Here is a 22,639-nt window from a genome sequence, read left to right as displayed (position 1 = left end):
TTCAGTTTTGTAGGGTGCTGGATGCATGTTGGACCCATCCATTTGTTCAAATACTATAGGGTCTTTGAGTTCTATTAGTTCCAGTCCCAGCCTGTTTACTAAGGCTAGCGATATTAAGTCCTGGGAACATCTGGAATCTATTAAAGCTTGCATCCACACATGAGTTCCCTTTTTTGGATTCAATAACATCACCGGCATAAATAATATGGCCCCTCTTTCTCTCACCTTTGGTGGTGTAGGTTCTTTAGAGACCTGCTGCCGGGACTTTTTCACGGCAGGTCTGTCTTGTTTCCCGATGGCAGAGTGAAATCCTCTTCTACTTTTTGTGTGGGTTCTTCGGTATTTCCAGTAATCTCATCAGCATCCAAACCAGTCTCTGGCTTCCCATGTTTCGGGGTTACTTTCCAACTAGGGGGTTTAGGGGCCCCTACAGGTTTGGGTATGCTTTGGCCTCTTCCCCCCACGTCGATTTTACAGGGCATTGTCCCATAAAATGTCCAGTGCCCCCACATTTTAAACATAGTCCTTGTTTCCATCATACTTCTCTCTCAGAGAGGGGGGTGCTCAGTCCCCGCAGGGTACATCCCCTGTCTGCAGTGGTTGGTCTCCTCAACCCCGCATGTTGTTGCATTCTTACAAGTTTTACTACTTGGATTCTATTTTAGACCTCACATACCAATTGGCTCCATCCTAACAGTGGGTCATTTTGCATGACAGCTCGATCCAGTAGGTCAGCATTCAATCCATTTCAGAACAGTTCAATTTTAATTCTTTCATGATAGTCCTGACATTTGGTGGCTAATTGCCTGAAGTCGGCAGCATATTCTCTTACAGGTCTGGACCCTTGTCTTTATGGTTCTGAGCTTTATGTGAGGCCTTCTTTCTCTAGTGGGTCTTCAAATTGGGCTCTTATCGCATATACAAAAGCATTTAAGTCATATAGCTCAGGTGCTCCCATGTTATGCAAAGTTACATACCATTCAGCTGCCGCTCCTTCCAATCGAGATCGTAAGTGGTTCACTCGACTGTGTTTCGAGGGAAATAAATGTCCGCAATCTTGGAAAAACTCCATCGCTTGTATTATGAAAAATCCTAAATTCTTGGGGTTCCCATTGAATGTAGCTTCCAATTTGACCCATCCCTGTGGTAATCCCGTTGTGGGAGCTCCTGCTCCCTGGTATCCCACCAGTTGGTAGATTGGGGCTGCTCCCAAAGGGGGTGGTTGAACTTGTCCCAGTCCCATGAAGGGTATTTGATGGGCTCTGTCAAGGGGTTCCAGACCTCTGGGGCCCAGCCCAGCTAAGGGGAAGGGACACAGGCTGCCTGGAAGGTCCTGTTGCAAATAGCAAGCCAGGTAAGCTGTCACCAGCTCCCCAGTCTATCCCTAAGCTAAGGAGTTAGAGAGCAAAGCTCCAGAGCCTATTAGGGAGTTTAGCCAAAGCAAAGTCTACGTTGCAAGGGTAAGCTTGCAGGCAGAGTTCACAGCCAAAGAATAGTTGTTTGGTAGGTGGATCTCAAGCACACACAGGGTGATTTCAGCAAAGGTTTTATAACAGTGAGGCTTCAGAGTCTTAACAACCCACACAAGGTAAAAATATAAAGGTTTATTAAATCAAAGTGTAAGGTTATCATACATAAGACACAAAGTGAGCACAAACAAAAAAAAAGATCTACAGTAGTACGCTCTACATACCACACTGAATTCTTAGGAGGTAAAGCAAGTTGGTTTCTCAAGCATAGCAAAAATCCAGCAAAATCCTTGGTAAAGGGTACACAAAATAGCCAAAGCAAAAGATGGAGCTTCAGTCCTTCTCATCAGAGACAGCCAAAAGCAAAGCAAAAGGGCATTGGCAGAGGTCTGAGATAGACGTCCACCACAAGCTTCTCCATGTTGGTTAACAGCCGGTTTATATTGGTTCAAGCAAGAATCAAAGTGAGGCAGGCCTAACCACACCCACTCCCAGCCTGACCACATCACCTGACAAGTGCAAAAAGGGATGTGTGACAAGTCTGCAGCTCTTGGCACACAATCCAAATCTACAGGTGCGAAGTTAATTACCAATTAGCCAGTAAGAACAGCTTATCTTGGCTCAAGGACAGAGCATACATAACTTACTGCTAGCAAAAGTGAAAAGCCTCTCCAAAAAGGGGGGAGGAAATTTCTCCAGCCAAGGAAGCCTCCAAACCAGCTCTCAAAAGGGCTTCCCATACTCCTAAACATAGCATTTTTTCTTTACAGGCTCCATCTGCTCCATAATCTCTTGGAGCTGCCTGTGGTATTCCTCTGTACTGCAGGAGATAAACTTGTGCTTGAACCCCAGTGGCTCCCTGAGGGGGGTATATTGGAGGACCCCCCAGTTGCAGCTGGCCCATTTATACTACCCCCATTGGGATGGTGACGGGTGTTCCTTGCGGGTGACCAAGCAACTGCGGCAGCAACTCGTGCCCCTGCGGCAGCAACTCGTGCCCCTGTCCTTGTAGTAGATTGGACCCTCAATGGCTGTATACGTCCTTGTTGGGTCCACACTTCTTTCTGGGGTGGTAAAGTGGGAATGGTTGACACTGGGAGGGTTTGAGTTTGTAAGGTCGTCGGCACTCTCATCCCCAATGTGGCAACTTGTGCCCCTGCACCACCCACAATCGGAGGAATGGTCACCAGTTGTGCTGTCGCATACTGACCCATCCCTATTCCCTGGGAGAGTATATTTGGTACAGTCCCTAGGGGAGAAGGTGGAATGATACTCCATCCTTCTGTTCCTGTTGCTACTGAAATTGAGGAAACTACTTGGTCGTCCACAAACTGCGCAAACCACTCTTCCCGGCGGCACCATCCCTATTCAGTTAGTTGTATTTTGTCCCAATTTGTGGGCTCTTCCCAGTTGTGGCAGAATAGGGGGTTTTCTTGGTTCACTGCATGCTTCTGTCACTGGTCTCACTGGTGCCTCTGGTGAACTGATGTTTCCTTGCTTTTTGAGGAGATTTCGTTCCCATTCTTGTTGTATCCTCAAGGCATGAGCTAGTTCCTCCTGGGAAAATTTCGTCCCATCTCTCACAGTTTTTGGCGTCTGGCCCCCGATCCGGATTGCTGGCCCGGCTGCAACCTTTGAGTCATCTGATTCCATGGAGTTTGTTTCGTCCTCGACAGTATAATCCACCAAAACGGGCTCTTTACCAGGGGTTAATCCACAGTCTCCCCTCATTTGTAAATCCAACACCGATTGTGTTGCCTCATCCTGCAGCATGGGTAATTGCGGCATCTGGCCCCAATCCTGGTTGTTTGGCCCGGCCGCAGCTCCCAACTCACAGCTATCCAAAGGATCGATTCCTGTCCCAATTGTAATTTACCGATATTCCACAGTATTGGCAGGGGGTAATCCAGGGTCCCCAAGCCTCTGTAATCTGTTCAACATACTTTGGAAACGAGTTTTGACATATCCAACATACTCCATATATGCTTTTAGTTCCTCTTGATGGGTCACCTCCTCCAGGTTGACCGTGTATTCTTTAAGTTCAAGAGGGTTCATTCTTTTCTGCACCTCAGGTACCCCTGCGCTAAGAGTCCCTTCAGCCATCATCCCCGGTTCATGCTCCGGGATGGAGGTCAGCTGTGGTTCCATTGAGATGTTAGGTACTCCTGTCTCACTCAGGTAGTGACCAAACAGCACTCCTCTCCGCTTCTCTTTCTCCTCCCGGTTCTTGGGTGCCCATTGTCTCGGAGCTGGTAAAATAGTCCAAGTAAGATGGGTGACCTCTCACCTGGGATCGCCCCTAGCTCCATAGGAGTCCTTCCAGCATCTGCACCTGATCCCAGATGCAGGACTGGGTGGGAAGTAGGGTCTTCTGGCGCTGTTAATCCTGGGCCTGGCTCTAACGATGTGTAGCCAGTAGCCATTCTCCAGGGGTTGCAGGTGCAGAAGAAAATAAAGGATTCCTATCAAAATGTCATGCTATGAATAACAAGATATGGTAGACAGGTCCCTGCACCATTGCAACAAGAAGTCCAAGCTCTTAGTTAAATGGTTTTATTCAGAAATCTAATCTTTTCCATTTATATTTCCATAGAGTTACTCAGAGGCAAAAAAGCATCTCAGCAGTACATACTTCCTTGATAGGAATAAAGAGTAAATACCCACTCATTTCTCCCCTCCCAGCTAGACCACAGGTCTGCATGTGCAAAAGGGTCTGGGAATGCATGAAAGTAAACTGTAACATTTCAGACAGTACAAGGTCACTTCAGTGAGTTTCAAAGAAACGAGATAACACAGCTGGGTTCTCAGGCTGTTAGAGAAACAAAAGTGTTAGAAACGAAAGTGTTAGAGCATTTGCAAAATGCAAACAAGGTACAGCATTACAGCATTAGCAATGGTTCAACAAATAGAACAATGTTATGGATGTAGGGGTACAGACATGAGCCTGACTTCCGATAGATGAGAGGAAATCTACAGCATTCTCTCTTTTTATGTGTAACAGTCAGAAGATGTCTCTGAGGGTTCTCATACGTGATTTCACATTTTAATGTTTCTGCACCAACAGATGGTTTAGATAAAAATCTATTAGTTTCATTTGCGCAAATGGTTTCATACAAAAAAAGTCTGCTTTTAACATTTTTGACTAGAAGCTCTGATTTAACATTTCCATAGCTGTAGAGAAATTTTTGCAAGTACGTCTAGTACGTTAATCATCCTACCTGTCATCAGATAGGCTTCTGTAACAGATTGGGGCTCTAAAAGGGAATTTATGCTTTTTAAAAGTGCATTAAAATGACTTTGTACATTTTGATTTATGTTTCTTTTCACCCAACAAAAAGTATCTTTGCATGTTTGCAATTTTTCAAGAGCTTTGTTATGATCATTTCTGTTTCAGAATAAGTTAGTCTCTGCCCCGTCAAACATAATGAGCCAAGATCTTTATCTTGTGAGTTTGTTTTTTTAAACTTTGTCACAGCTAGGAAGAACAGGGTCAGTGAATGAAAGCTAGAGAAAGACTACAGCTATGGACTATTTGATTCTGTGACTTACTTCAGGAATTACTAAAGTCTACTGTCTTCATCCCAGGCTATGTCAATAATTACCAATGTGAAAAACACAAGGTTACGTACTTTGAAGGAGTAATCATAAAAAGGTCTCCTTGGAAGAAAGTCCCATTTTATTCAATGTGGCTTATTCCCAGGAAAGTGTTTTTAGGATTCCATTTTTAAAAGCTATTTAATTTCAATGAGAACTTGTGAATGTACTTAAGTACCACCCATTAAAACCTATGGAGCTTTAAATTCTTTACTTTGGCTGAGTCTAGCTTATGGGAACAGGGTTGTTTCCCCAAATACTTGTGCTTTGATGTTGAGTTGAAATCCAAGAGGTAAAGTGTTGATTGCCTATAAAACTGGGACAAGTATTTGTTTATTAACTGGAAAAAAAGAAATAAATGCCACATTCATAATTATCACAACAATAATGAAAACAAATATGAAAACTAACAAGCATTGTTAATATTAATTATTCTGTTGTGAAGCAGTCTAGTTTAGAGAGCTCAAAATGAATCCAGATTCAGAGGAGGAGAAGAGATTATAGAAGAGAGAGAGAGAAAGCTGAAAGAGATGAAATTACAATATTGTAGGTAGCCATGCTGATCCTTGGCTACTATAAATCCATAAATCTTTTCCAATCATTACAGTCAAACAGGTCTTGCAACGGGTCATTCTGGCACAATATTTCTTCCAGTCACATTTCTAACACAGTGACTTGCAGTGCAGTCCTAAGCAAAGTTACATCCTTCTAAACCCATTGACCTCAATGTATTTCAAAGGATGGAAAACTTAGGAACACACTGTAAATGAGGGCTTTCTTGACTTTGTACAAATTCCCTTGTTGCCTCAGTTAGTTCTTTCTTTCCAAGACTGAGACAGCGAAATCCCAAGCAGAGTTACTCCAGTGAAATCATTGGACTTAGACTGACATAACTTTGCTTAGGATTTCACTGAGTCTCTCTCTATACAAGACATCTTACATGGGGATGCTCAAGTGAAAGTTCTTACACTTGTTCTCCCATTGTGTATACACATGTGCTGCTATGGCGACAGAGTACGCTTGAATATAAGACCACACAATAAGTCAGTTGAGTATCCCCATGTAAGATATCTTGTGTAGAGAGATTCTGAATATTTTGCATTACTTCTAGTATTTTTGTGTAGCTGGTTGTGATTTTTTTCCAATATACTTGTTCCCTTAAAGTCATTGCTTTGTTAATCTGTCTGTCTCTGTCTATGACTACCTACCTGCTTATCTATCAGTAAATCACATTTTTACACCAACCTTCCTCCAATGAACTGAATGTGGTATATATTTTTATCCTTCCCTCTATTTCCAGTATGTCTTGCGTGACTGCAGTACAAGTACATTGTGAATTTGTGTCCATTGTTAATTGAAATGCACATACAATGGGTTGGATCTCTTACACTTCCTGTGTCAGAAGATACTCACAGCAGAAGAGTTTTTGGATACAACCAGTGAAGTCGACTCATTTTCTCACTTTGGTTGCCAGGTTCCCCTTTTGTCCTTGACAGGCCCCGCCTCATTGCTCAAATTAATTCTGTTACCCTCATGTGTGTGCTTCCATGCTCCCAGCAATTATGTCAGTTCCAGAGCAACCGAAAACATCATCATCATGCCAGGGCCGATTCTTTAAGAATTGACCCCAAACATAGCATTTTCACGATACTACTGCTTCCAGTCACAGCAGAAGAGATGTCATCAATGGGCATACACATGCAGCCATTAATGTGTGGAGGGCCTGCTTTCATTGACTGGCAGAGGCAGAAATTCTCAGGAGATTACCTGCCATTGGCAGGCACCTACTCATACATTATGAACATTTGTTCATGTTATTTCCATCAAGCACTTAGCTAGTAAACAAGAGAGAGGTAGTAGATGTTACAGTCATACAACCAGTGGAAAATGAATAAGTGCAATATGAAATTAAACAAAATGAGTGAATTAAAAAAAAATGTACACTTACACTAAAAGCAACCCACCATCCTGCCAACAGGACTACAGTAAGCATAGACACCCATACATAGTGCACTAGCAAAAATATCAGGTATATGTAGCTATAAAATACCTGCTGCATGATTGACAACTTCCCAAGTTGACTGTAGTCATAAACTGTATTTGGATATGGGATATTTGGATATTTTTTCTTTTTTTTTTGTTGTTCTTTCTAGTTTCTTTGGGCTGAAATGCATCTGGTTCTGGTTCCATGCATATGGATATAAAATGTACTAGAATACCTGTATATGTCTAAGTTTACTATGTGTATATACAAGGGTGTGGTGTTTATGTGTTGAACCACATTGCTCCTGTTCTTAATCATACTTTTGCACTTTCATTTGTTGAATTATTCTTTTGTTTCATGTTTGGAGCTATAGTGAATTCACTTTTCTTGTTCCAACCTCTTTTGCTACCCTTCTTCCGCAGGGTTGTTTCACCACCGCCACTTTTTTTTTTTAACCTTAAAGCTGGTTATTAGCCTTGGGAAATAGTTAAGCTTTATTTATTTCAATGATTTACTGTGCAGTCCTATGCACACTTCTTCCTTCCTTACTTAATAAGCCTGCATAGGATTTCACAATAAATTTACCTGAGGCATAGTTTTGTCAGAATTTTCAAAAGAAATTATACTACTCTAGTCTATTACTTGACTAGAGTAGTTGCAAAAGACACTACATACACACTTCTTGCTAGTATATAGACCATCTGACCACAGGAAAAACTAAAAAAATTCAAATAAAAATAGAATACATGGTCTCTAAAAATATCAGTGTAGGCAGGAGCCTGGAGCCAAGGAAGTCTGGTACTGGATCCTCTGGACTTTAAGTAGGTTTTGTCAATGGGTTTAGAAATGGAACCATCCCTATGTGTAGGAAACACAGGCTCTGTGTGTGGTATTTTTATTAGTTGCACAGAAGATTTTTCAATAGGGGAAACTGACATGTTCCACCTCAATTCAGTACCTGTCTAGTGTTGTTATTTTATTTGCTATGGTGATCAGGAGGCTGTAATTAGTAGATTTCAAGGTTTGTAATCCCCAAGCAGCTGCTGGCACTAATCCATCATTATGCAGAGCAGAAAGTACAATGTTAATGTAAGGGAAAAAACAAACAGGACATGGAAAAATCTAAGAAAAGAAAGGACAGTTATTACTAGGTCCATCAGTGGGAAATAAAATGGATGTAACCAGCCAAGAGAAGGTGATTTCAGCTTTACATTAAGACTTTTAATAATGATTATTTGACATTCACACATCTGACAATTGGAAATTGAATTTACCCTTCATGTTTTCTCTCCTGTTGATGTGATCACATTGATGAGTTGCTCACACAAGTTAAAAAGAGCAGTATTTCTAGTGCCATTTTGGCTCATACTCATAATTTCTGCACATTATATATTATTTAAAATCAATTGCATTATGTTTCCATAAGAATGTAAATGTGCAAAACTTTGATGACACAATTAAGAGGGTGGGTTTTTTTACGGTCTGAAGATGTCTTTGCAGTTTGCAATTTGTCACCATAGTGTGATTTGAACAGAGGATTGCTCACTAAATTTTAATAGTCTGATCTGTAGATTTTAAATCTGGTATGAATGGTCATGTTCTTCACTTGCTGGCTTCAAAAAAGTGAACAGATACTGAGCAATATTCAAAACAAAAAAGGAAGTTACTTCACATAAGAATATTAATTATTTGGTATGTCAATGACTTTTCAAGTTGCAGAGTCCCTGTAATCTTCTCACATGCCTCTTGTTCACATGCTGTACTATTTGACTATGTTTCCTTGGTGTCCCAGAGTTTACTCATCAAAAAGGTTCTGCAAAAAGTCTCAAATCCCACTTTGCTATAGAAGTCCCAAGTCTTTCCCCCGAAGTCTTGGCGAAAAAATGGACACAGGAACAGATTCAACACTAAGCTAAGCTAACATTGTTCATTCCATGCACCTTTACCTTTTTGGCGAAACAAAAGCAAGGGTGCTTTAATTTTAACCAACAACAAACAAAGAGAATATGTCTACCTGATTGTAATTCTTGAGTTATCTAGGCAGATGAAGATAGCTTGTTTGAAGGAGCTGATGCTAGACAAATGGTATAAAACCCAATTGGAATAAACTTCGATATCTGGTGTAAAAATATAATAGCTCTGCACCAAGGCTATGCATATGACAGTTTCCTGCTGCTGTACATTATTATTACTATCAATATCACTTATGTTCAGCCATGTGGATTGTCATCCTATTAGTTCTGCTTCATTTTCTACTATGAAAAAGGATATCTTTGAAAACTGATTGCCATAAATTATGCAGCTCTTAAGTAATTTCTAATTTGCACTGCATTTCATACCATTACTTACTGATCCAGCGATATCTTGATTTCAATATCCTAAGACTGCATTAGATTTAAAACTGGAGTGCAGCTACTCCACTACGAATAAATTTATTAAGCCTGACAATGAAAGGGATTCCACAACGCCTTGGATCTGGCTCTGAGTAACCATCAGTGGAAACAGTAGAGAGGAGAGAGTTCACTACAGAATCAAAATCCTGTTGAAACCAATGGATTCTAGTGCAAATGTTTGGTTTCTTAGCGAAACCCACACATTTAATTACAGCATACAAGCAGACCAAGAAGACACTGTGCAATACAGGAAGACAGGCCAGTGTAGTATGGAGTTCAGTGAGTTGGCACTGACAAATTAACTTTATTGGCTGCATACTGGATGGCCCTGTCCTATGTTCTGCCTCACTTGTGTTAATAGTTAGATCATGAGCATTTGGGATATTCTTTTGTAACTGCCAGCACATGGTTCTGAAACTCAAGTCTGTTAAAGTAGAGCTTCAGGTTGCAAACAGAAATTCTCTGCCTGTTGCTCTTAGTGCCTACTTCCACTTATCAGCTGATGCCTCAGAATCCCCAATAATGGCATATGATAAAGATTAAAAGGTATTATGATTATATAAGCAGCACTTCCAGCCATTAGGAAATGCTGCTCCATTTTGTTACTGCTAAGCAAAGGTTCTTGCCTATCTGGAGGACTCCTATAGAAGTTCTGGTCTAGTCTAGAGACCTATGCTGCTAGTGAAAGTGGTTCACAGTATTACAGTATGTACATTCTTGTGTACTCTAAATATATTTGCCTTAGCCCACTATAGAAACAGAAGTTTGAGGCATGCCATCATCTACTCCATTCGAGGAGTGCATATCTGTCTGTACACATTGGCTGTTTTATATTTACAATTGATATGGACATTTCAACTCAAGTAAGAATATGGTTATGGTCAGGGGGGGTTTTCTGGGAAAAGAGGTGGCAGAACTCTCAAGAGGGAAATGAAGAAGAAACACACGGGATTCTTTGAAATATTATTTTCATGCACTATGGCGGAGTATTTTCAAGAGGTGCCAGAACTCCATTCCACTGCGTTCCCACTGAAAAAAAGCCCTGGTTATGGTCAGTTCTGGCGTACTCTCTCCTAAGATTCTATTCTAAACAACATAAATTGGCATAGTGAAGTGAAGAAGAGAGTGACAGAGACAGAGCCTATGGCACCTGGTCTCTGGAATGTCTTTCCCAGTAAGGTTCGATTGTCTGTTAGGGTTCTCTTTCAACCTTTCTCTAAGAAGCTCAGAGCAGAGTACAGGTTTCTTACCTCACCCATTTTATCCTTACAGCCACCCTGTGCAGTTAGACCAGGGTGAGTGGCCCAAGGTCATCCTCATAGAAGAGTGGTGATTGGAGCCAAGATTTTCAGAGTCCAAGTCTGACATACTCACTGCTACACCACATTGACTCTCACTGGTTCATCATCATTGGCATTTAGACTACAAATAGAGACTTTCTTGTCTGGTGCACTTCTGGCTGACCTTGTGCTGTGCTTTCTGTTTGTATGGTGATTAATTATGTGGTAGCAGCTTTGAACAAAGTTATATTTAAAAAAATAACTTGAAGTACCACACTGCAGGTAAGAACATCTAATGAGGGGAAAGTGGTAACTACTTCGTAATAAAACAATTTTTTTTTCTGGCATAAGTACTACAAGGGGGTAAAGTGCTTACAAAAAGTAATGCTACAAAGCCAGGGTTGTCTCATATCAGCAAAAAGAATGCAAGAAGAGCTCTGTTGCATCCATTTTGATGTGATCTAGCTTCTTATGTTTACCATGCTCTTTTTAAAGTAACCAGTCAGCTGCTTCTGGGAAGCCCATAAGCAGGGCATGACAGCACCCTGTGCCTTCCATCAACCTGTTGCAGATCAAAGTATAATACTGTAGTCCCTTTAAGAGTTCTACAGTATCTACAAGCAAAGTCCAACAATGTGAAGTAGTTGTTCAAGACAACTGGTTCCTGAGAAATTACTTTCTACCTCTATACATCTGTCATTCATAAAAGAGAGCCAGTTTGGTGTAGTGGACATGTCCTAAATAAATGAAACTAGAGCCAGGTTGGTGTAGTGGTTAAGAGCACGGGACTCTAATCTGGAGAAGTGGGTTTGATTCCTCACTCCTCCACTTGAAGCCCACTGGGTGACCTTGGGTCAGTCTCAGCTTCTAGTAGCTTTTTCAGCCCCACCCACCTCACAGGGTGTTTTGTTGTAGGGATAATAATGACATACTTTGTAAAGCGCTCTGAGTGGGCATTAAGTTGTCCTGAAGGGCGGTATATAAATTGAATGTTGTTGTTGTTGTTGTTATTAAAAGTGAGTTTCATTTCAAAGCGGGGATGGGAGCTAATACTTTTAAAAACTGTTTATATCAAGTGAGAAAATGTCTGAGGGTGACAGTAGTCTATAGTATTACAGTAACTGGATTTTGTGAATGTTTTTTCTGTTTTAGAGCTCCAAAAGATCAGAAATATTTTCTGTTTTGAAAAGTGATCACCATTGATTTGTGTAGTCTCCAGAATCCACTTTAGTAAAATGGAAATGGAATGACAGATAGTAAATAGGTCTGCTCTGGCTTATTGCCACTAAATTTTCATCTTAGTATATGGATAAGTAGCCATGTGTTTGTCAAATACACAAGGCATGAAATTGCTCTACGATTAGCCTGATGTGCCATTGATCTAGTACCAGTTCTGGTCTCACAATACCATGTAATGAAGGATACTTCTGAGTGGTAGAGGAATATTCTCTATCAGACAGTACATCATTCTTTGGTTATTTGTTGTGCGATGTGAAAGAACCCACATGTCAATTTTGCTGTATGTTTTTCCAGATAGGGGGAAAAAATTAGTTATACAGAAAAGCTAGCAGCTCACAAAAGCCAAAAAGATGGGATACCGTCAAGGTATGTTGTGTTTTTCTCTCAATTTAATGGTAAACTCTTAATATTGAAAAAAATCTTCAAGCTAGCCCATGTTTGGTATGAAAAATCATCTGTGCGAGGAAAGCATCTGTTCATTATCATTCATGGATTTAATTGTAAGTTTCTTATAACCTAGAGGTATTTATATACTAACCACATGCATTCCCTTATGTCCAACTTCAAAGAGACAATGGCTTCCATAGAGCTTTTGGGTTATTTATTTTACAAAAAAGAAGGTAGCTTCAAATAATATTTTAAAGGAAGATGAAACGACAACATTCAAGGAATGGAGGCTTTAGGGAGTCAAATACTGTTCTGAGTCTAAGAGTCTAAAACTATGACATCAAGATGAATTATGTCAGATTAGATTTATATTTCAAAATCTGAAGATTCACTAGTCCTAGCAACTGGATATTGTTGATTTTACATTAGATTGGCTGGCTAGTTGGCTTGCTGACCTGCATGTCTGTCTGTCAGAAAGGGAGGGTATCTCTATTGTTACTGAAAAGGAAAGAAACACTGACCAAGGATTAGAGTACGGGCAAGAACTGAAGACTAACTATAGGATCACACTTCCACAATTCTCCTAAGTGTGGTTGTGCTTGTGCTGGGAAGATAGCCACTGAAAGAGGAGAGTTCCTGTTTCAGGAGTTTTGAGTTAAGTATCACATAATATGACCATAAATGAATTGGAGGCGAAGCACTCGACCAAAGCTACACATTACAGGCTAGCTTCACATGCTGCCTTGCACGCTGAGTAGGTATCTGTCTGTATGTCTGCTTCTCTGTCACCTATAATGAATCTTTAGATAAATAAATGTGTGAACCAGATAGATAATAAAAACCAAATGTGATGGGTGAACATGCATGAATATGCATTAGTTCAATTACTATCACTATCAGTAAAGAAAGATAATCCAGATGAAATTCAGAGAAAAGAATTCAGTATTCTACTGTATGTGGATAAATATTCTAATAGTAAGAATCTCATCTACAATTACTGATCAGTGTTTAAATAAAGTACCACAAACTATGTTAGCAGCAACATGTGAATGTAAATGTGGTGCTAATCAGGGAAAAGAGACTGAGGAGTTGTAGTACATAAATCCCTGAAAGCCCTCAGCCTAATTAGTGAAGAAGATAAACTGGTTGACAGATTGCACAGCTAGAGCAACATAAAGCAAAGCGTGTTATATTATTTATTATTGCTGTATAAAGACACTGATTAGAGCCTCCAACCAACATATAGATCTAATCACTACTCTCCACAAAGGATAACCATTTGCTCTGTCTGCATGGTTTGATAAATTAATCCAGATCTAGTTCAATTGAAGGGATTTGCATTCTTTAGAGATAAATGAATTTCTTACCAGTAGTATAGCAGCAGTACCAAATGTGTTAATAACATACTAACAAGAGAAAATTTAGATCTGCAGCATTTCATATCTCAGGGTAAATTTCTCCATTGTAGTTTTATTTCTTAAAATACAGTTACATTAATTTGTGGGACCAGCTCGAGGGGTGAAGGGCAAGATGACAGAAGACACAGAGACACTAGATAGAGTTTAAAAGGCCACCATTTATTACAGCTTATGGAGTCTTGAGGCTGCATAGGGTGGATCCAAGCAGTGGCTGACCCATCTGCCACCTGATTACTCCTTCACCCCATCAGCCTGCCTGCTGGGGCAGGGGAAACCATGAGATGATAGTAAGTGGGATTCCACATGGGCATAAAACTCTGAGTGGATCCTCTGCCATCTGGGAGTGAGCATGTCCTGACAGCCCTCAAGCTGGGCTTGACCCTGCCATGCATCACCTCCAAGATCCCTAAAGGTGCTCCCCATTTATGAGGAAACAGTGCCTGCAGGCTATGTTTACCCCCATGAGGACCTGTGCCAAATTCCACAACCTCCACAAGAGGTTTTGCCTGGCTCCTGCCAAAACTCCTAAAGCTGCAACCTGCATGTCCTGCACATCCTGCATGCCTTGCATGTTCTGCAGCGAAAGGTCCAATCCCCATCTGGACAGTGCACCCCATCAGGATAGAACAGCGCCTTCACTCTAAAATAAATGTCCAGAACTTGTCTGCCTTCTTTCTGGCCATATCAATCTTCCCTGGGCAGACAGCCCCAACACCACGAGCCTTTCTCTAATAAGTCCGACCGAAGGAGTTGCATTCCTAGAAAGAGTCACAACAATGTCCCCAAGTCCATCAAAATTGCACATGATAAGTCCACGCCCTGTCAGATTCCCAAATCATTCTCTCCTAGCTGAATGACCAACGCATCCAGAGGCTAAAGAATTTTCTGGATCAAAGTGCTCTGAAGCATCCTCTCACACTGACTCCCTTGATGAAGACAGCTGCCTCCAGTCTTAGGTGCATTCTTCATCCTGACTCTACAGCATAGTGTCCCAACCTGTGCACAATGCTCTGCCCTCAAATTCAAACAGATTTGTGCCGCTCTTTAGGAACTGTAAACAGGAAGGATTAATAGAGGCTCTGAGGTTTATGTAACATATGCATTCAACCTCCACATTTACCCACTGTCTGGATTTGGGCAGCAGGAAGGCCAAGAGCAGAGACACCCACTGTGGCAGTCTCAATCCAAAAGGAATGAGCCCCGAACTCCCTTGCAGTCAAGCCCACAGCCTCCAGAGAAGACCTGAGCGTACTGATGAACTGGAAGCATGTGAGAGGGGAGCTGCTGGCATGGAGGGCCATGGTCAGGAGAGCAGGCTGATAGTAAGCTGTCCTCAATAGCCAAATATGAGGGGTCCTCCGAGTATAGAATACTCTCAAACAACTTACAGACCTCAAAGGTTATATTATATAATTTTTTATATATTCTGTAAATTTTTAAAATTCAAACAAAAGTGCAAGTGCTCAAATGTGATAAATATACTACAATAAATACCCCAAATCCAACTAGTCTATCACCAATAAATATTCATAAATAATCATAAATATTCATAAAGTATCCAATCCTTCCAATTCACTTTAAGTAATCAATTCCAATTTCCAGAGTTGTAAACTATAGTTTCTTTGATCTTGTTCTCTTTCAAAGCTGTTAATATCTGTATGGAGCTTGAAAACTGTGGGGAGTATCCTCAGATGCCAACATTTCCTAGTGGTTGCAGCTGAATATCTTCACATTACAACATTTCCTAATGGTTACAGCTGAAACCACCCCAAAATTGGGCTGTGTGAGCTGTCAACATGTGAACCGGGCATAGAGGAGAATCAGCAAACCCCAAGGAAATGCATGACAATTCAGGTCAGTTTTAGAACTCCTCAGGATGTGGTAAACCTGGGGACCCTGAACAGATACATCCTAAAGCTCAAGGGCTCTCCCAGAAGTGTCATGGTGAGTTGGCCACCAATTCTCTAACCTTGATGGCCCCGAAGAAAGCAAACATGAAGGCAGCCTTGAACAGCAGGGCTTCTAAGGTCAATCTACAGGTGTACGGGAGCTGCCTTTTGAAAGCCAAACTACACAAGACACCAGATATGTCTTCTTCACGTATCAGGCCCTGCAAGGTTCCCTGTTTGGTGTAATCTTACAAAGAACAGCCTCTCAATGTGATTCTCTGCCAGAGGAAGAGCGATGAGAAGGATTCTCTATCTCTTGCAAAAAGCCTTGGCTTGGGAAATCCACGGTAGCTTTTTGCAAGAGAGAGAGAGAGAGAGAGAGAGAGAGAATCCCCCTCACCACTCTTCTCCCTGGCGGACAATTGTGTTGCGGATTCTCTTTCTCTCTTGCAAAAAGGCCTCCTGGGTTTCCTGGCTCCTGTTATGTCCTCCCTGACCCAAAGCACCTGGAGGAAAACCTTAGCTGAAGCTCTTTGGAAAACAGAGCAATTTCCCGGTGGAGAATTGCAACTTTGAGGGACCTGACTCATGTCTCATGTAGTTTCTCTCTTAGTCTGGCAAGGATGGTCCAGGTGATTGGCCTGCGGGGGTCCAGTGGGGGGATGGTCCTCTTCCAACCTCAATGGTTCACTGAGCAGTGAAGGAATTGCAAGAGTCTGAGAAAACTTGGGCTTTACTGGAAAGGAAGATAGAGGCCAATTACTACTTAGGGTCTTGGGGGCAATGCCCCACTCTCTCAGGGAAGCCAGACAGTGCAAGACCATGACCCCCAAAGTGGGCAAGGAGGCCCAGCCCTCAGCGCTGGTTGTGACATGCAGTCAGTTCCTTCGAAATTTTCCTGGCCACAACCTCGGGCAAGTTCCTGGTGAATTTCAGGTTGTCAGCGGTTGAAGGGACATGTGGGCCAATAAAGGGGAGGCAGAACCCACTGCAGAAGTCAACACATAGGTAATCAGCTGCAAGCCTATTTGGATAGAGGTTTAGGAGGAGGCTAAGGGTCTCCTTCCAGATTGGGGTAAATGCCAGCTCCAGCCTCATGGCCAGACAGCTATTTTTCCATGGCAGGGGGCTGGGCAGTGGTACCAGTGGACCCTCTCTCCATATGGGTGTTGTTGGAGAAGGGATGGGTGGCCCAAAAGGGCTATTGGCCTCCAGAGGACTGAGAATAGGACGGCCAGGAGTAAGGACAAAAACAGCTGTCATATCTGTGGTCAAATTTACACATGGGCCACCAGCACCTTTCCTGAGGCATTCTCAAGAAATGCATAAGCTGCACTGCTGCTTGCCATCTTATTTTCCTGCCTTCAAGGGATCAGCCTTGCCCTTAATGTGGGGACCTACTAGCAATAACCATAGCTTGTGATTGATGAGTTGCCATCTCATTCTTGCATTGTGAGAAGTGCACTAATGGAAGGCCTCATCATAATCAAAGGCTGCACTGTCCCCAGCAAGAGCCTGGGCCCACAAGAGATATCTCCTCCCTATGATTGTTACTGTTATTGGGGTGGGTGGTTTGGGTAGTGGGAATTCCGTTTGTACTGCATGTCTGAATGGCAGACTGCAATAGGTATAGCCCTTTGCTGGATTGTTTAAACTAAACCTACTCTGATAGGAAGTTAGCAGAGAAGCTGGGAAATTAATAATTTAAAGGGGGTGGGAAATTTAGAACTGAATTATTAACATTACTGATAGCATTAATGTTATTAGGGATAAAACTATTGCCTATATAGACTCGGGTTACTGTGAAATAGGTGTTGTGGGATGAGTGGCTGAGGGCGGCAGTCATTTGAATTGGTGGTCGATATGAGGTCGGGGATCCCAGTGGTTATGGGACGAGGGAGGTATGGTGGTAGGGCTAGGTATTATAAGTAGAGATGGGAACGAACCTAAATACGACCCAAAAAAACACATGAAACAGGCCAGCTCGGGGTTCGTGACCCAGGGTTCATGGAAGCTTCTTTCCGTGCTGGTTCATTGGATTGTATTTACAGGAGCAGTTTAAATGGCCATTTCCCAAGGGGGCCATTTCCCCCCAGCTCCAGCCCCACACTTACCTTATCCTGCAGTGCAGCATCCTTCCTCTCCTCCCAGGAGGGGTGGGAAGGTCATTTTCGGCCTCTTCTGCCACCCTGGGGGCCTGCAGGATGATGGAAGAGACTGAAAACGGCCTTGTGCCCTTCAAATGGCTGCTACGGCGGCCATTTGAGGGGCAGGGAAGCCGAAAACAGGCTTCTCATCCCTCAAATGGCTGCTGTGGCAGCCATTTGAAGGGCAGGAAGGCCGTTTTCAGCCTCTTCCGTCACCCTGCAGGCCCCCAGGGTGGTGGAATAGGCCGAAAACAACCTTCCCATGCCTCCTGGGAGAAGGGGAAAGATGCTGCACTGTAGGATAAGGTAAGTGTGGGGCTGGGGCTGGGGCTGGGGGTAGGGGGGCTGGGGTTTGGGCAGTTTAAAGAGCTCTGCCATGGCAGGTCCCTTTAAACTATCAGCTGGCAGGTGGTGGGGGGAACCCCCCTGCCGCCTGCCAGCTGATAGTTTAAAGGGACCTGCCACTTGCAAGGCAGGAAAGGGCCCTTTAAACTGTTAAATGCCCCTTTCCCTGCCGCTGTTAAGGCCAGAAAGGGGCATTTAAAGCCCACGAACCACGAACTGGTTCATAACTGGTCCAGTTCCATGGTTTGTGGTTCTTTTTTTTGTTTGTTCCGTGCCTATATCTAATTATAAGGGAAGAAGCCAGAGATATAGTTATGCTCGGGTTCCTTCCAACCTTTGCCCCATCCCAAGGGATGCTGGTAGTGGGGCTAGGACTCAATGCCCTCTCCCGTCACTGCTGCTGGGCAATGCCAGGTCCATTAATAACAAGACCGCAACCCTTCAGCAATATTTTGCAATGGAAGAGGTAGACCCGGTGTGCGTGACCAAGACCTGGATACAGGAAAGTGAAACTGTCAGCCTGAAAGAGCTGCTCTCACCCCCTCAGGTTTCTCGGCCCTTCACCAGTCATGGGACAGTGGCCAGGGGTGTGTGGTGGTGCTCATTTGAGAGTCTTTCTCCATCAGGCCACTCCCCATGCCAAAGATTGCTCTCCACCCCCGAACTAGAGTAGCTCCTTGGTATACTGATGAGCTACAACAAATGTAATGGGAGCTGAGACAGCTAGAGTGAGTGTGGCGGTGACTCCGTGACAAAGTGACAAGAACATCTTATAGGACATTTATGAAGGTTTATGAGATGGCAGTGGAAGCTGCAAAGAGAGACTACTATGCAGCTTCCATTGCATCCACTAGTTCTTGCCCAGCACAACTTTCCAGAGTGATTCAGTCTTTAACGTCCTTCACATATGGGGCAAATAAAAATGTAAATTCTATAATAAGCTGTGAGGCTTTTGGAGACTGTTTTGTGGATAAGATCTTGTCACTCCGCTGGGATCTGTCCACCACTGTTGATGCAGTATGTGTACTGGAGGCCCTTTGGTTGTTCTCAGGGTTGATATTAGATCAATTCAGGCCACTCTCCCAGGAGGAGGTAGGCAGGGTCCTGCATGCTTTGAAACCTACCACATGCCCACTGGACCCGTGCCCATCATGGCTGGTGAAAACTGGCGGTGATGGGATTTGGGCACTATTAGCTGACATCATTAATCTTCCTCTGAGTTCTGGGTTCTTTCCAGACTCACTGAAGGAGGCAGTGGTGCGGCCCTTATTAAAGAAACCATCACTGGATCCTGTTGATCCAGCCAATTACTGCCCAGTTTCGAATCTTCTGTTCCTGGGTAAGGTAATTGAGAGGGCGGTAGTGGAACAGCTGCAGGTATACCTAGATGATGCCTCTATCCTGGATCCATTCCAGTCCGGCTTCAGGCCTGGCCATGGTACAGAGATGGCTCTGGTCACCTTCACAGATGATCTGCGGCGACAACTGGACCGGGGCGGGTCGGCACTGCTGATACTTTTAGATCTTACAGCAGTGTTCGACATGGTCGATCATAATCTTCTGACCCACTGCCTTGCCGATGTGGGGATTCATGGAACAGCCCTGCAATGGCTGAACTCCTTCCTTTGCAATCAGGGACAGAGGGTGGCACTCGGGGAACAGATGCCATTCTTTGGTATGCGGCGTCCCTCAGGGGTGATTCTTTCCCCTATGCTATTTAACATCTATATGCACCCCATTGCCCGGTTAGCGCACAGCTTTGGGCTGGGTTGTCACCAGTATGCGGATGACACTCAATGTAGCCCTCCAATCAGTTGCTACGGGAACGATCTGTCTCTTCCTCTTTGGATCCTTTTTCGTCCTTTTTTTGTGGGAAGGGAGCTCCTCCTATCCTCAGCTGCTGGACATAACAAGGAAAATACATTGATGTAAAACCCATCCAGGATCCTATTCCAGATGAGGTGGGCACCCAGAGGATCATCATCACTGTACATGGTGAGGATAGAAGAAGCAACCCCCACTGCCCTCCAGTCACCCAGACAGTCCTAGGATCCAAACCATCCTCTCCTTTGCTAGCCCACCTTCAAAAAGCCCAGGTTATATGAGCCACCTCGCCCCGCCAGTCCTCCTTAAGATCTCCTCTCATTTATCAGTAGAAGACTCACAGGAGGATCCCATGCTGTCTGATTCTTCCTTGATGCAAGAAGATCTTCAAGACTTATGGGCCATCTTGGCCAGCTTCTTCCTTCATCCAGGGCTCCTGGAGCTGCTGCTGGAGTGGGATTGAGCCCTACTGAGCCCCTTGGAATGTCTTGCACCTCCAGCAGCCATACCAGCCACCTGAGGGGGAGCTCAACAGGGTCTTGTGTGACAGCCCCTGCAATCATCCCAGACCTGGAGGTGCCCAGCTGCTCAGCCCTCTCAGTGAGAAGCTTGAGGGCCCTTGATAAACCTTGCAGAGTACAGCTTCCCCTGGGTCCTGTGGAATGCTGCTGAGGAGATATGGCAAGCCACGGACCTCCCACCCACTTGCTGTGGACAGGAGCCCCTTGGAGGGACTTAAGTTTCGGTGCCCCTGGCCCTTGGTGGGAGGGCCACTGCTGTCCAAGCACTGGAGGGCTGTACCCTGGCTTGGGCCCCATGGCAAGGGCTTGCTGACTTCTTAGGAGGCATATTCCTGATCATCTCCTTGCTGTCTTAATGCCTCCTTTTAAGGAGGGAAGCAGCAACAAGCCAAATAGGTGAGACCACCTGAATACAATTCAATATATATGTGCCTTTGGGGGTGGGTTGTATATTCAGCAGATGTAGGGGTTGCCAGCTCCTGGCTGGTATTTTCCTGGAGATTTGAGGTGTGGACCCTAGAGAGGGTGGGGTTTGGGGAAGGAAGGGACCTCAGCAGGGTATAATGCTATAGACTCCAAAATCATCATTTTCTCCAGGGGAACTGTTACATCTGGCCTGGAGATCAGTTGTAATCCTGTGGGATCTCCAGCCACCACCTGCAGGTTGGCAACCCTAAGCAAATGTGAGACCCATTGTTGGGAATGGCAGTTGGCAGGCCTGTCTACTGAAGCTGCCACTGCTGGATCCTCTGTTGATGCCACTGGAGTTTCTGCTGCTGCTGCTGCTGCTGCCACCACTAATGTCACTGCCTTCGCCAATGTCACTGCTGCCCATAGGAGGAACCACCCAACAGGAACCACCCCAAGATTAGCTGAGAGTGGGACCTGTTCTGCTGCTAACACTGAGCTAATGCAAGAAACTACTGAGGGAGCCCAGCCAGTTCCTGAATTTAGTCTTGCTCAGTGAACCTTGCTGGAGACTGAGCTCCCCAGATCTGGAGACAGAGCCTGCCCCCAAAAGCCCAGCCAGCCCCCACTGATTGGCTGGCTGGGCAGTTTGAATTTTACTGGCTCCCACTCAAACGCAAGGAAGCCAACTGAGCCAGAGGGAATGGCACCCACCTCACGCAGCTGCAAGGAGGCCACCAGGAGCCGCCTGAGTCAGAGGATATGGTAGTCACTCTGTGCTGCACCCCTTTCCCTGCAGCCCACAAACAGGGGCCCCAGGTAAGGCTGGAGCCAGGGCTTGTGGAAGTATAGGGTCCCACTTGGATATGCACATGTTAACATGCAGCACATGTGTACAGAGATATGCATTCAGATATTTCCAGTCTGAATATATATCCAAAAATACCCTACAGGTATTTTTCATATATATTAGCATATCCTGAGCAATATTCGAGTTTTCCAGAATACCAATCTCAAAAATTCTAGAAATATTTGGAGCCAGCATTTAAAGGCTCCAAGGCCTGTTTTTAAAGAAATTTTACAGGATTTCCAGGCAAGTGGAGGTTGGGAAGAGGAGCCAGCTCTCCCAGGCAACGACATCAGATGCCAGAGGGATCACTAGAACTGTCTGCTCAGTCATGACAATTCTCCCACAGCTCTCCATAGCTCTCTGAGCATGGGCAAGAAGGATAAAAAACAGTCCTGCAGCTTGACTCAGTTTCCGGACCAGACTTTTTGGGGTGCCTCTCCTGCTCTGGTCTCTGCCTTGGATTTCTGTTACTTGCTGCTGCCTGCCTGCCTGCTGCCTATCTTGTTCTGTGCCAGCAGGACATCTTCAGGACTGGTTTTCTCACGGTGCACTTCATTTTAAAATATTTAAGGCATTTTTCATCCACCATGAATCCTTCAAGGAGAAAGGCAGGTTGAAAATGCCTGAAATGAACAACTAACACAGAGTTGTTGATACAATTTCTAACTGAAGACATACTGTGGTACAAAGCATTATAGGACCAGAGAAGAAGGGAGATTTGACTCTCAAGAGCTTACTCTGAAAATCTTGTTGGTCTCTAAGGTGCCGCTGGACTAAAATTCTGCTGATAACCAGTGAAGTTCACTGCCATTCTGGAACAGACCCCAAAGTGGAAACCACCCACTGTGAATAGGTACTTTCTCTTTTATGGGATCATCAATTATATGAACT

The sequence above is a fragment of the Eublepharis macularius genome, chromosome 7 (genome assembly GCF_028583425.1).
Source record: "Eublepharis macularius isolate TG4126 chromosome 7, MPM_Emac_v1.0, whole genome shotgun sequence".
Taxonomy (NCBI): Eukaryota; Metazoa; Chordata; class Lepidosauria; order Squamata; family Eublepharidae; genus Eublepharis; species Eublepharis macularius.
Note: the sequence above shows the minus strand (reverse complement) of the source record.